Source organism: Crocodylus porosus, unplaced genomic scaffold (assembly GCF_001723895.1).
Source record: "Crocodylus porosus isolate Cpor-Errol unplaced genomic scaffold, CroPor_comp1, whole genome shotgun sequence".
In the NCBI taxonomy this organism is placed as follows: Eukaryota; Metazoa; Chordata; order Crocodylia; family Crocodylidae; genus Crocodylus; species Crocodylus porosus.
In genome coordinates this window covers 18614457-18629386 of record NW_017728923.1, presented here as the reverse complement: position 1 = coordinate 18629386, position 14930 = coordinate 18614457, and the positions used below count along the sequence as shown (strand labels likewise).

At 44.1% G+C, this 14930-nt stretch overlaps 1 protein-coding gene across 1 annotated transcript in view; it reads left to right on the top strand.

Moving 5' to 3' along the window:
- Window positions 1–14930, top strand: part of SNX29 (sorting nexin 29) — a 445875-nt gene that overhangs the window by 154763 nt on the left and 276182 nt on the right. The gene's annotated exons all lie outside the window — the stretch shown is intronic.

Sequence of the window (14930 nt, the reverse complement as noted above, 5' to 3'; positions counted from 1 at the left end):
TTGTAAAGCCAATCTAAAAACCTTCTTCTTCTCAGCACAACATATGTAGTCTTCATAGATTTCATGTGGCTATAAGGATGCCGCTCCTTTAATGATCCGGATTATATTACCAACACTTCTTTCATTTTTCTTTAGTATGTGGAGCATACCAGTGTGACTGTCAATGGTAGTTAACAAGCTAAAGGGTAGGGAAAGAGGACACCTCAAATGTTACTCTAACAGTATTATAGAGCTAGATCTGGAGTAGGGATGGGCCTCATGTTATGACCAGATTAAAGCCAATCTAATGCTGTCGACATATCAAATTACAGGACCATGTGGTTAGTAGAGTTTTCCAGCAAAAGACCTCTCCTTGCCCCCCAAAAGTTTATCACCAGTGAATAAGGATGTTATGGTTTTTACAGAAATATGAGATAAATCTTGGCTGGCTGGCTGGCTGTAAGTAACTTATTGTCCAAAGTTGCTTTTTTATCATTTACAATTAGGAAGGAAAGTTTTTTATTAATTTATGCATATTACCATTTAAATAAATTAAAATATTAAAATTTCTTATTAGGATTTGCCATAAAGTTGTATTCAGTCACTATTTTATTTAGTCACTATGAATATATTGATTTAACAAATGATGTATATAAAATATGGAGAGATTACAACAAATTGAAGAAAATTGATTTAATGAACTTTGTTTAGTGATTTGAACATTATGAATATTCCTAAGTAAATATTTTACTTTTGCATAAAATCTACATAAACAGTCCAAATTTATGAAACTCCCTAGAAAAAGAAGTAGAACATCATTAGTAATCATGATTTCTTCTGCTGCAAAGTTTGATACCACTCCCAGTGCACCCATTGTTTCGAGTTGTTAGCAAGATGTGTAGATAACATTAAGCAATACGTATAGCTCTGTTAGCCATCCCTGTGTAATATGGACTAGACTCATTATGTTGTATAGAGTAGACTCCAGAGATTTTTATAATGCAAGCCCCATGAACAATGAAAACAAATTAATCTCACTGTAAAGCATGTTTTTCTTTATTATTAATATCATTTTGTTGTGCCTAGAAAATAAATGTGTGTCTTTTGATTTGTGGTTGTTTTGGAGGGTTTGTCTTAATAACATTACCTGCTTCAGAAGTTTTCCAATCATAGGCACACTGGGAAATACAAAGTCCTTAGCGCCTGCATTACATTTATTCTGAAAACAAACAATCACTAAATCTTACCAAGGATTAGTTAACACAACAAAAAACAGCTGTGATTTTTGTCTGCACTTCCTGGACAAGATCTATGGTTGGGCTGATGTGCGTAAGGGACTTTGTTTTTCTTTTATTTCGCTGTACACTAGTAACGAACATTTCCTGAAATGAAGAGATGAGCACTCATAATGCAAAACTGGAAAAAAAATATCTGACACACTAATTTTTGGGTGACTTTTCTTAAGTACATCTAATTATGGAGAACAGAATTCAGCTTTCCTTGCAGTTTCAGGCTTGTCCAATTTAGGGCCCTATTCATGATTGATTTTATTCATGGATTTAAACTTGCATTTCATCACATTTAAATTATAAGTTATGCAGAAAAAGATGCTCAAGATGCCCCTAATGCGTATTATGAAAAGACTACTAGAGACTCAATAATTAAAGTTGGGTCTTCTGTTTCCTGGTGCAGATTATTCCTGCCAAGAAATGGAGAGTAAAAGTGACAGAGGGATGGATCTGCTGATGGGACAAAGGCTTTATATACTGAAACTATGACCACAGTCCAAACCTCTGCTTCCCACCATGAATAGTTCTGCATTACAATAGTCACAGAAAGTCTGAGGAATAGCATCCTTAACAAGGGGAGCCAGAATGGATAGAAAATATTTGTCCAGCTCTCCAGAGTTTTTCTTGAAAGCTTAAAAACGTGCCTTAAATATGTTTGTTGAGCTTTGCTTAATATTCAGAACACAAGTTTTCCAATAACTGACAGTTCCTTTTTTGATTACTTTAGAATAGTCTTTCCCACAAACCTGTGAAGATATTTTTTAAAATGTTAAAGTTTCATTGGATGAACTTTTTATTCCTTAAAAAACCATTCTCTAGCCATTTTCTAGCCCATTGGTCTCTACCCTTTTTTGGATCACTTTTTGAATTAAAAAACAACCCAAGATCTACCCTGTGCTGCTGCCACCATCAGTGTGTGGGGAGGGAAGTGGGGGGCAGATTGAGTCAGAGGGAGAAAAAATTATTTGGGGGTGCGACCCCCCCAGGAGGTCAGTCTGTGGGGGAAAAGGGTGGGGGAAGGAGAAAGGGCCATGGGGGAGCTGGGCAGATTGAGGCCCCAGTGGTGAGGGAGAGAGTGGGGCACAGACAGGAGCAGAGACTGGGGAGAGTGGGCCAGGCTGGGTGGTGGGACAAGCAGAGGCCTGGGGGCATGTGCCCCTCAGGCCTCTGCTTGTCCCCCGCTCTCCCCAGTCCCTGCTCTTGCCTGTGCCCTGCTCTCTCCCTCACTGCTGACCATGGTGTTGCAGGAATGGAGCAGGGGCAGGCCCTGCCCAGCCAGGCAGGTGCAGGATGAAGTCATGACTCATCTGGAGGGTGTGTGTGAGGGGGCACACAGCCTGGGAGGGCATGGGGAACACGTGGGCCTGGATCTGCATGTGGGGTGGCTCATCCAGGGCTGTGGGGGGGGCTCCTGTACTGCATGCACCCCAGCAGAGGCCCAGGGGCCACATGTCCCCCCTAATCTGTGCACAGGGCTTTGGGGACAAAGCCCAGTGTGCAGTGGCAGCCACCTCTGCCCCACACGCTTATCAGGAAGGCACATGGCCCCCGGGTCTACACCCCTGGATGAGCTGCCCAGGCTCTGACCCTCCCCCAGCCTGGCTAGGGCCCCACTCGCCCCTGCCCCTGCCCCTTCCCCACTCCCTGCTTCACTGGAGGGTGGCAGGGCATGGAGGGGGATCATCCCACTCACCTGGTCTGGCCCCGGTGGTAGGGGGCACAGCTCAGCCCAGCTACGTATGTCCCCCCACTCCCGGACTGCATTCTGGCTGCATGTGTTTCCTGCTGCTCCTGATTGTGGAGCCTCTGGCAGTCAGTCTCAGTCTGGGGGTGCTGAGTGCGTGTGTGCTCAGCCCCTCCAGACTGAGATCGACTGTCAGAGGCTTCCTGATATACTTGCCGATCGGGATCCACCGCTTGGTGACCACTGCTCTAGCCATTGAGAACGCAAGACTGAATGATTTTCTTCCATCCAGAACTTCCATATGCTAATCACGTGGGCACGTGATGTGAATCACTAATTGTAAACAACTCAGTGGATCAGAATAGGACTTCATTTATGAATATTCAGAAATTCATGAGATTTGAAGAGTGTCAAAAAGGGTTACATTTAGTTTGTGAAATTCCTTACACATTACTTTTTGGAATGCTAGTTTTTTTTAAACATTTGAGGAAATATCTAGAAAGGTTATTTTACATGTTCCCCAACCACACTTTGCTTTCCCTGAAATAGGTTTTGTTTCTTCTTGATAGCTCTTACGGGTCATGGAGAAATGTGGAGTGTGAGATCCTTCAAGTGCCTTTGAAATACTCCAAACAGCTGAAGAAACATTTAAAAAGTGAAAGCATCTCATGAGGGTGGGGGAGGAAGAGGGAGGACATGGGGTGTGGGGTGCCAGGCAGACAGCCAGTGACCATTCTTGGGATATTTTTGGGAACCTCTGGAGCAGGAGAGGTATGCAGGAGTTCCTATTACTTGGAGAACATGGCCAGTGCATGCCTTTTTGAAATACTCCAGGAAAGGATGGGGGATGAAGTGGGGCATGCACAGTGTTGAGGCCCACTGACTTTGAAGGGCTTGGAGTGAGATTTGGAGCACTGCGAATGCTTATCTGTCCATGCCCTCACTCCTTTTGTTCTGTCTTGAAAGGCAGTACTCGGGCAATTGGATTCTACAGTCTTGGAAACACACTGATGCTATCTGTATTTGAACTGCTTTCTTGTATTTTATTTCTTATTTTCTCTCTGATTTAGTTTCAAATTAGTCAGATGATGAAAAACTACATTAAGTTCCTTTGATGCCTCCATTACACAACAAGAATGCATTATGAAATATTGTCTGCATTGGAAGAATGTTGTTTAATGCTTGACCTTTTAAGATTTTGGTGTAATGATGAAATAAGGCAGTCTTCTGTGAAATACAGCTCTCTTGTAGTCTTCAGAGTTCTTGCTGGACAAGTATCAATCTTTGTGCTTCCACTGTACTTTTCTGTGAATTACAGTTTCATATCATGCTTTCCGTTTTCTATGGAGCTCTGCAGATAAGGTCGGGAATAATTGTACTCGGATAATGATTTTTCAGTTCTGTTCAGTAGTATACTATTTTTTAAATGACTACTGCTTAAAAGACTTCACTTGTTGATATGCAAGTGTAAGAATAGATACTGTTCATGATAAACATGTGTGTTTTTTGTTGATTTGCTGTGGGAGTCTTTCTGTTGTGTTGTGAAAGGATGATTCCTGACTGAAAGTTCCCCAAATTACTTAAAGTCTTAACAGGAAGTTTGCTTGCTAGTAGAAATATTCCTTAATTCTTTAGTAGAAATATTCTTTATTCTGGAAAGAAATGAGTTATTAAGGAATGCCATTAGAATCTGCAGTCAGGAAGTAATTTGGCGTGGGAATTCTGATGCTAAGGCCGCTACTTGTGAGTGTTGGCATAAAATGGTTTTTTCAATATTATTTGTTCTGACAATGACGTTAGGGAAATAAACTGAAATAGTAAAGCAATATTTGTCATAAGAAACTTGATATACTAATATAGTAATTATCACAAAAACTTCCTTGAAAGTATTATTTAGACACTTCTGTGAAAGAGCAAATTGTTCTGGTATGGTGGTGGACCTTCACTACTTCCTAGTCTATGCTCATGATTGTTTGGTCTGTGTGGGCAGATTTTCTCCTGGCTAGGAAACTACTTTCATGGGACTATGCTGGGGGTATGTCCTTTCCTTGAAAAACCCTAGAAATCTCTTCTTGGCATTTAAATCCAGATATAATAGCTGGCCCTTAGTGAAGAAAGGCAGAATGGCTACGAAGAGTTTCAGTTGGGGAGTTAAATTGTTTTAAAACCACTGATGATTTATTTTCAGCATCAGTGAATAGTATGATTTCAGTGGTCTCATCTTGGGTGCAAGTATGGAGGGAGGGGGTAGAAGTCTGCTGCAGCTCTAGCTCTGGCCCTGACTTGGAATTGGGGCTGAACCCACAGATGCTGCCTGCCCCTCCCATACCACCTCTGCTTCCCCATTCCCCCATAGCCTCAGGCTCCCCATCTCTCCCCACCCCCCCTGTAGTTTCTGTCCCCTGCCTCTTCCCCCCCACCCCTCCCAGCTGCTTATCCTTGCTCTAGCTATAGCAAGCTCTGTCCCTGCTGCAGCCTGGGCCACTGAACATGTGTTTGCTCTGGCCCGGTAGCAGTAGCAGCTAGAAGAGGCAGCTGAAAGAAGCAGGCCCTGGTGTGGAGGGGCTACGAGGGGAGTGGATCGGGGGTAGGGGACAGGGGACAACCTCACCATCTGCCCCCCATCTCCTGCCTCACTGCTTTTTCCCCCGCTGCCTGCTCCCCACTGTCTGCCTGCCTGCTGCTCCCCTGCCGCTGCTTTCCTTGCTACAGCAGTGGGGAGGACAAACTTAAGACAACTCTCCAATAATTAGATCCTATACATGGAAAATTATAACCAATTCATAATTTTTTCATGTATAGAACTAATTATTTTGGTATCACTCGCTCATATTCAGCTTATTGTCCACTGTAACCCCCAGGTCCTTTTCTGCAGATCTGCTGCTTAGCCGGTTGGTCCTCATCCTGTACTGGTGCATGGAGTTGTTCCATCCTAAGTGCAGAACTTTCCATGTGTCCTTATTCAATCTCATGAGATTTTTTTGGTCTGATCATCCAATTTGTCTAGGTCTCTCTGAATCCCAGCCCTACCTCCTGGCATCTCAACTACTCCCCTCAGCTTGGTGTCATCTGCGGACTTGCTGAGGGTGCACTCCATCCTGTCTTCCAGGTCACTGATGAAGATACTGAACAAAACTGATCCCAGGACTGACTCCTGGGGCACTCCACTTGATATCAGCTGACAACTAGACATTGAGCCTTTGATTACTACCCTTTGAGCCTGATGTTCCAACCAGTTTTCTGCCTACTTACAGTTCATTTGTCCAACCCATACTTCTTTAGCTTGCATGCAAGAATGTTGGAGACAGTATTAAAAGCCTTGCTGAAGTCAAGATGTATTACTTCCACTACTCTCCCTGCATCCACCAAGCCAGTTATTTCATCATAGAAGGCAATAAGGTTGGTCAGGCATGACTTGCCCTTGGCTAACTGTCCCTGATCATTTTCTTCTCCTAAAAATACTTAGAAATGGAGCCCTTGAGGACCTGCTTCATGATTTTTCCAGGGGTTCTGGTGAGGCTGACTGGTCTGTTGTTTCCTGGATCCTCCTCCTTCCCTTCCTTATAGATGGGTACTATATTTGCCCTTTTCCAGTCGTCCATGACCTCTCTGGATCGCCATGAGTTTTCAAAGAAGATGGCCGGTGGCTCTGCAATCAAATTGGCCAACTCCCTTAGCACCCTTGGGTGCATTGCATCCAGCCCCATTGACATGTACCTGTCCAGCTTTTCAAATAGTTCCTAACCTATTATTTTGCCATTATCAACAGCTCATCTTCTCCCCGAAACTGTGCTGCCAAGTGCAGTAGTCTGGGAGCTGACCTTGCCTGTGAAGACTGAGGTGAAAAAGGCATTGAGCACTTCAGCCTTTTCTGCATCATTTGTCACTAGGTTGCCTCCCCCATTCAGTAGGGGACCCACACTTTCCTTGATCCTCCTCTTGTTGCTGACATACTTGTAGAAACCCTTCTTGTTACCCCTCATGTCCCTTGCAAGCTGCGACTGCAGTTGCATTTTGGTCTTCCTGATTTCATCCCTGCATGCCTTTATGAATGCTCTTGTATTTCTCCCTAGTTGTTTGTCCAAGTTTCCACTTCTTACGTTTCTTTTATGTGTTTTAGCCACTGAAGAGTTCCTGCTAAGCCAAAATGGTCTTCTGCCATACTTGCTAGTCTTCCTTCACATCAGAATTTGTTCCTGTTCCCTCAGTAAATTTTCTTTAAAATACAACCAGGTCTCCTGGACGCCTTTCCCTCTCAGACTGGCCTCCCAGAGGATCCTGCCCATTAATTCCCTGCGTGAATCAAAGTCTGCTGTTCTGAAGTCCACTGTCCTTACTCTGCTGCTCTCCATCTTTTCTTTCCTCAGGTTCCCAAACTCAGTCATCTTGTGGTCGCTGTTGCCCAAGTTGCCATCCACTTCTACATTTGCCACTAGTTTTTTCCTGTTTGTGAGCAGCAGATCAACAAGGGCACAGCCTCTGGCAGGCCAGTAGGGGGTGCTCCTGCACTGAGCCCACCGCCTCACTGTGCCTGACCACCTTCCAGGCTCTGAGTGCCTCCCTGGGGGCATCTCACATCTAGCAGATCCCCTTCCCTGGAGCACACCTGCAAGCCTGGGGGTAGTGCTGGCACCTCACAGGGTCTGGCCTGAACCTGGCACTGTGCCACCTGGGAAACACAGGCCTAGTGGCCCTTGAGAGTACTCGACCCACTTCAAGAACTTGGGAGTTTCCTTCAGACTGAAGCACAAATAGTGGGCTCCCTTAGCTGAACCAAGGGGACCCCAAGGCATAATCTAGACCGACTCCCAATAAGTCTCCCATGCTAGGTACAAAGGAGAACTTCATTGGTTACAAGGAATAGGTTTGGAATAGGGTACAGAGTAGAGCAATATCAGAGAAATCCCATAGAGCAAACTGGCGTGGCTGGGTAGCCTTTGATCATGCATCTGAGTCACTGTAAGCTATATATCTAGTTAGATCTCAGGTAGCTTACTCACAAGTATCATCCAGAGGCAGGTGGAGATTCCCTCTGGAGGCAGGCAGTTCATTGATCATGAGTTTCGAGAGAGAGCAAGTTTCAGATGGTGCAGCTCTTCTCTTTCTGAGTTGTCATCATGGCTACTGCCCCTTCTCCTGGGCAGTCCTTAACTTCTATAGACCTTATGATCTTATTTACCTGGTTCAATGGAGCCCAGCGCCTGTTGGCTGTCAGCCAACCAATTTGAAATGCATCACTGGTTGCCAGGCAGACAGGAAGGGTCTCTAGCCTCCACCCCCAGTCAGGTTGATTAGAACAATAGGGAGCATAAGCCCCTCACCCAGGTATGTGATGCCAGTCACATAGGCAGAGGGAGCAGGTTTTCCCCCTCCTTCAGGAATGTATCCACCTCCTGGCACTTAGAAGAGGTGGGATGTCTTCTCTCTTCAGGGCCCATGTTAACCAAATGGTCACAAAGCAGAGTTTTTGGGGAGAGACAGAGGTGGCGCTCTGCCACACAGCCCCTGGTTGGTCTCTTCAACACGTACACCAGGAAGTTGTCCCCAACACTCTTCAAGAACTTCCTGGATTGCCTGTGCACTGCTATATTGCCCTCCCAGCAGATGTCAGGGTGACTCAAGTCCCTCTTGAGAACCAAGGCCTATGATTAGGAAGCTTCCACTAGCTTTTTGAAGAAAGCTTCATCCACCTCCTCCCCCTGGTATGGTGGTCTGTAGAAGACACCCACTACAACATCCTCCTTGGTACTCTCTCCTCTGACCTGAACCCAGAGATTTTCAACAGTCCTATCTTCAGTTTCACACTAGAGCTCTGAGCAATCAAACAGCTTCTCCCAGGGCTCCAGTCATGAGAGCTATCCCACCAAGTCTGTTATTCCAATCACTTTCTAGTTCTATGACCATGTAAGGACTTCCCATTCTTCCTGCTTCTTTTCCAGGCTCTGTGCATTCATGTACAGACACCTGAGATGACTACTTGATGCCCTACTTTCTCAGGAAGAATGAGAAGGCCTCCCCTGCTGCCCCCTTCTGCTTTTGCATTCTCCAGGTCACCTGCTTTCCCACTTACCTCGTGGCTTTGCTCTCCATCCCCTAGCAAACCTAGTGTAAAGCCCTCCTCATTAGCGAGCCTGTCTGCAAAGATGCTCTTTGTCAGGTGGAAGATGCTCTTTGTCAGGTGGATACTGCCTCTTCCTGGGAATCCTTCTTGGAACAACATCCCATGGTTAAAGAAAGCAAATCCCTGCTGGTGACACCATCTGTGCAGCCTTGCATTTATGTGCAGGATGTGTCTGCTCCTGTCTGGGTCCCTCCCCTTGACAGGAAGGATTGAGAAAAAGACAACCTGAGCCCCAGAGAATCATAGAATCAATGAGTCGGAAGGGACCTGGACAGATCATCTAGTCCGACCCCCTGCCATGGGCAGGAATGAGCACGGGGGGTGGGAGGGGTCATAAGACCCCAGCCAGGTGCCTGTCTAGTCTTCTCTTGAAGATTTCCAGGGAAGGTGAGAGCACCAAGTCTGGGAAGCCTGTTCGAGGCTCTGGCCACCCTTACAGCGAAGTAGTTCTTCCTGATATCTAACCCAGCCTTGCAACCTGAGCCCTATAGTTACTTTTGTTTTACTCAGGGTCACTCCTGATGGTATTTTTAGTGCCCACATAGATGAGCAGCATGGGGTAGTAGTCAGAGCACCAGATAGGTTTCAGGATGGTATCTCAGGTCTGGGCTCCTGGCAAGCAGCAGACCTCCTGAGACAACAGGTCAGGCCAGCAGATGGATGCCTCCATCCCCTGCAGAAGGGAGTCTCCAACTACCACCACTGGTTGCTTCCTTTTGATGGCATTGGTCTTGATCCTTCCATCATTGGGGATGTCTGGCCTGGCCTCTTCCTCCAGTAGAACATGTTCCTCCTTCTCTGTTGCTAGAGCTCCATATCTGCTGCAGGTGAAAATGATTTCTGCTTGGTGCCAGAGGTCACAAGCTTCCATCTTCCTGGGAGTCCCTGTCTTCTTCCTTTTCTAGTATTACCTATGGCAGTTCTTCCTCCACTATTGTAGTGGTCTCCTTTATCATTGAATCAATTAAGTTGTCATGATAGAGGATGCTTTGGAGCGTTGCCGTCACCTCCTCTGGTAGCTCTCTTGCTAGTTATGATTTCTTGTTTAGCAGGTTTGCTTTCAAGTTGGTTTTTAAAGCTTTGATGTTTAAGAGCAGCTACTCTGAGTTCAGTGATGAAATGTCTGAGGAGGTTCAAGTGCTCTGCCACAGACTTTTGTGTCTTTCTGGAATTCATGTCTAATTAGTGTCCATTCATTCTTTTATGTAGGGATTGTTCCATCTGTCCAGTTTAGAGAGCAGAGGGGCACCGTAGACAGGTAATGGCATATACGATGTTGGTAAAGGAGTAAATGAATGAACCACAGATGTCATAGCATCTGATGAAGTAGTCGGTAGCCTATGAAAACATATGCCTTTGTGAACAAGTTAGTCTTTAAGGCTGCTTGTACATGGGACAGGGGTTTAGTTCTCCCTAAATTGAAACAGTGGTTTATTAATTGTGTTGATTAAAAATCCACTATTTCAAATTAGGGACTTCTGTCATATCACAGGGATGGCCCCTCATCAGCTCACCTACCTTTCCACTTCCTACCCCACTGCTGTGGGTGGGCTCTACCAGAGGGAAAAAAAAAGCGGTGAGGGGCCTGATTCTCCCCCCCCCCGCCAGAACCTGCCTGCCTCTTCCACAGTGGGGTGAGCTGCTGGCAGGCACTGAGTGGTGGAGGGGGGCAGTCCTTCCCTGTGTCGTGGTGGTGTCCCCCCTGGGCAGCACCCATCCATTAGCAGCCCACCCATTTTTCTCAATGGAGTCTGCCTGCATGAGCTGCTGCTGGGTTGCACAGCCCCTGAGCTGCGGGGTGGCTTGGCCCTTCCCTCCTCGGAGGTGATGCTCCCCGGGACTGCCCAGGTGGGCTGTTAGGGGGCGGGTGCAACCTGGGGGACTCCACCAACACAGAGGGAAGCACTGGGTCCCCTGCAGCTCAAGGCCTGCTGGCAGCTCGCCCTCTAGCTGTGGGAGAGGCAGGCAGGCTCTGGGAGAAAAAAAAAAAAAAAGGATCAGACCTCTCACTGCTTTTTTTCTTTTTTTTCCTCAGTGGAGCCTGTCTGCACAAGCTGCCGCCAGGTTGCACAACCCCTGAGATCTGCAGAGGCCAGTGCTTTCCTCTACAGTGACAGTGCCTCCTGGGACCACCTGGGTGGGGTGCTAGCAGGTGGGTGCTTCCACCTTGGAGGGAAGGTCTGGCATCCCCTGCAGCTCAGGGGCTGCTTGGCCCACTGGCAGCTCGCCCCCCAGCTGTGGAAGAAGCAGATAGGCTCCAGCGCTCCATGCACCATCCTTGCTGCCTTGAGCACCTGGGAATGGGCTGACTTGCCTCTGGGGCAGTGTGGCAAGGTGGCAGGAGGGCAGCTGAATGTGCTGGTGGCTGGAGAAGGCAGTGGGGCCAGTGCACAGGATGCTGGAAGCCCACCAAGCCTGGGCTTCCCCAAACATGTCTGGGCTTCCACTGTTGCAATTTGTTACATAGCAAACTAAAATACATCGGATGTGTTTTACTTTGCTATGTAACAAGGTCATTTAAAGCAAAATTGCCACCACGTGTACAACGTGACAAAATTAAAAGGAAATATGCTGCCGGAGGTGTAAACAGTGACACCATTACAGTGGTGCAAAAGGGCAGTTAAGCTGCTTTAAAGGCCAATTTTGTCATGTGTACAAGCTCCTCATGGTGCTATCCTGCCTTGCTTTTTCCCTGGGCAGAGTATAGTTGTAGATTAATAATTTCCTAGTATTTCTTACGGGATTAATAATTACCAAGTATTTGTTATGGGACTGTAGATTAATAATTACTCATTAATGATATTTTATTTGTCAATATTGTAAATTTATCACCTGGTCTTTAACTGCTTGCACAAACATATTTTTTTTCTATTTTGTAAATCTTGTGAAAATTGTCTGTCTTTGAACAAACATACTAGAAAATTTTAGTGACAGAAAATTCTCAGTGCAGTGTTCTAGCAAAAATTCATTAAGTTTTTCCCCTAAGAAATTGTAGCCAAAAGCAAAATATGGAGCATGGACAAATTGTTGTATGTCCTTGAAAATGTATCGCATATTGGTCTGGTTACTAAATATTATAATATCAAAGTCATATGAAAGTGGCAGCCATTTGGTGACAAATACAGTGATATTGTTAAGGAGCTCCTGGAAAAAAACTTCCTTTTTTAGTAAGATTTCTCCAAGATATGTATATGGATTGTCTGTTGCTGACAGTCTTGCCCTTGGTGAATAAGATGAACTATCTCTTTTTCTGCAAAACATGTTTTAAAAAAAGAACAATATGCACATGAGTCACCATGCATATAATCAGTGATCCATTTGTTAATCACACATTGATGGTCAAATGAATCCTTTTCCTTGCAAATTTATGTAAGCGCTTAGCTTCTGGTATGGGTACTCAGTTGGCAGAAAAGTTGTATAAACTGTTTTCTCTGAAGGTTCCCTAGGCAAAACTGTCCATTAATACTCATATTTGAGTCAATACTGGCTATTTCTTAACATATAACATTCAATTTGTAGGATGCTTTCTGCTAAATGTATTTTATTAATAAAATAATTTTATGTATGCATATATGTGGGTGCTGATAAAAGCCACCTTCTACAGATATAGGCAGTTTCAGACGTCTCTAAGCCTGTCACCTCTATGCTTGATACAGCTGGATATCAGAAGGGCCTTGTACAATGGCCTTTAAAGTTCTGATCTAACATTTTGTATTTATTTTTATTACTGAGACTGGGTCCAGTTGACAATGCTGGATCCAGATAAATTTCATATCACAATTGGAACAGAACTGGAATGAATGGATTCAGATCTGTCAAGTCAAATATGTGCTCTTTCTTCATTGTATTTTCCACATTCTTAGGAATTCCAGTTTGAGGTTCCAGATTTGATCCATCTCTAGCTTGGATCACAAAAGAAAGAAACAAATGTTACCTGCACCATAATGCAGAAAACTACTTTAAAAAGAATTTTTCCAATAATTTGAGTTGGTCTAATAAAAGATAGCAGATTTACCCGAAGAACCTTGTCTGCCTGTGTCCTTAAACCAACATGGCTACAACCTACACCCCTAAAAAAACACTTTAAAAAAGCCCAGCCAAACCCAAAAGCCATTGATAAATGTCGTCTTTGCCTGTGAGAAGCTGTAGATCAAACAGCAAGAACAAAAATTTTAAATAGCTTTAATTACATTTTCAGCCCCAGTTTTCATGTATTAATTAAATCTATCATCCATACAGTTCTATTTGTGACTTTCAAAGCCTTTCTCTTCCACTTTTGGATAAGCCACTGTGCCAGTCTTACTGAGGCCCCCCCTACACATTATATCTATTGCACAATTACCTTGTTAATTAGCTACATGTACAAATTAACTTTCATGCCTTAAAAAGGTCCAACCAACTATAAAATTATTGCACGAAAATGTGTAATAACCTTATAGGTGGTTTCTGTTCAGCTTTATTTAGCATGTGTAGGCTGTCTGTGGCTGGGAGATGGCAGTGGCTGCAATTTTCCAGTTGCTGGGGAGCGTAACACACTCCTGGATTGGGAGATCACCTCTAATGTTGTCACCCAGCCACAGGGGTGTGGGGTTGTGCTAGGCAGTGATTGGAAAATTGCAGCTGCTGTGACCTCCCCTCTGTGGGGAACTCCACACACCCTTATGACTAGGAGACAGACTTGTGTTCCACAGACTTGGATATTCTTGGTCCCCCTGGCTGGGAGCCCCATCACCAAAAAGGGCTCCTAGCCATGGGAACCTCTGCCTTGCCAGTGCAGGGGGAGCCCAGGATTTGGTTCCCCTTACACTGGCAATAAGGTCTGATAGGATCTGATGCATGTGTGGCATGGCAGGAGGCACGATTGTGTGGATCATGCATTAGGTCCAATCGTGCCTTTACTTACATCTGTAGAGGGAAAGTGACTTCCATTCTGAGAAAGCTGAAAACAGTATTTGTAAGATGAAATGGTAAAATACTGTTTGGGTTTCTTTTGCCTAATACAAATGTGTACCTTTTTTAAAACCTCTCTTGCTCCTATAAAACGCAGTCTTCTGATAATGCAGCTTTGACTGCATAATATACAGATATTTATTTTACAGTTTGTGATGCAAATATTTTGCCATTCACTCTTCAGGTTTATCTCCATTTATGCTTTTTTTTTTAACCATATAGCTTACAATGTCAATAGAAAAGTGTGCTTTCTTTTCTGTTTCTAAAGGTGGAGGGTTTGTTGTAACCAGTTATTTCACATTGATTACATACAGTATGTCATTAGGGTATATGAACTTACTGTGATTTTAGTTATAAATTTTGGAGAATTGTATTTTTTTTAAAATTCAAAGTAATAAAGCAGTGTGAATTAAATAAACAGTTGAGGAGATAACTGAATAACTGGGCTATCATTGCATGTAAGTATGTTTTAGATTCAGATTTTCTTCATCATAATATGAACTACTAGATTTATCAGTCATTGCATCTTTGCAATATTAGAGTGCTTTATAACAAAGTAACTAAACCAAAAAACTTATTTACAACCACCATTGTTAAGGTAGATGGGCAAAAGTACTCAGAATGATGGATGAATGGTTATAACATGTATATGTCATTTTAATCATAACAATGTTTTTTAAGCATAATGATATCTGATATGCCAAGAAATGACAAATTTTGTTTCTGTGATTTGGAATGTTGCATATAGCATCTAAAGTATATAACTGTGAATGCTATGTAATAATATACCAAAAAAGATAAGAATAGATACAGCAACCCATGAAAAACAATGTAGTTTTCCTTGTAGTGTGTAATAAATAGTATAAAGTGTTCTCTTGAAAAGTCAAGTTCAAGGCAAACACCAGCT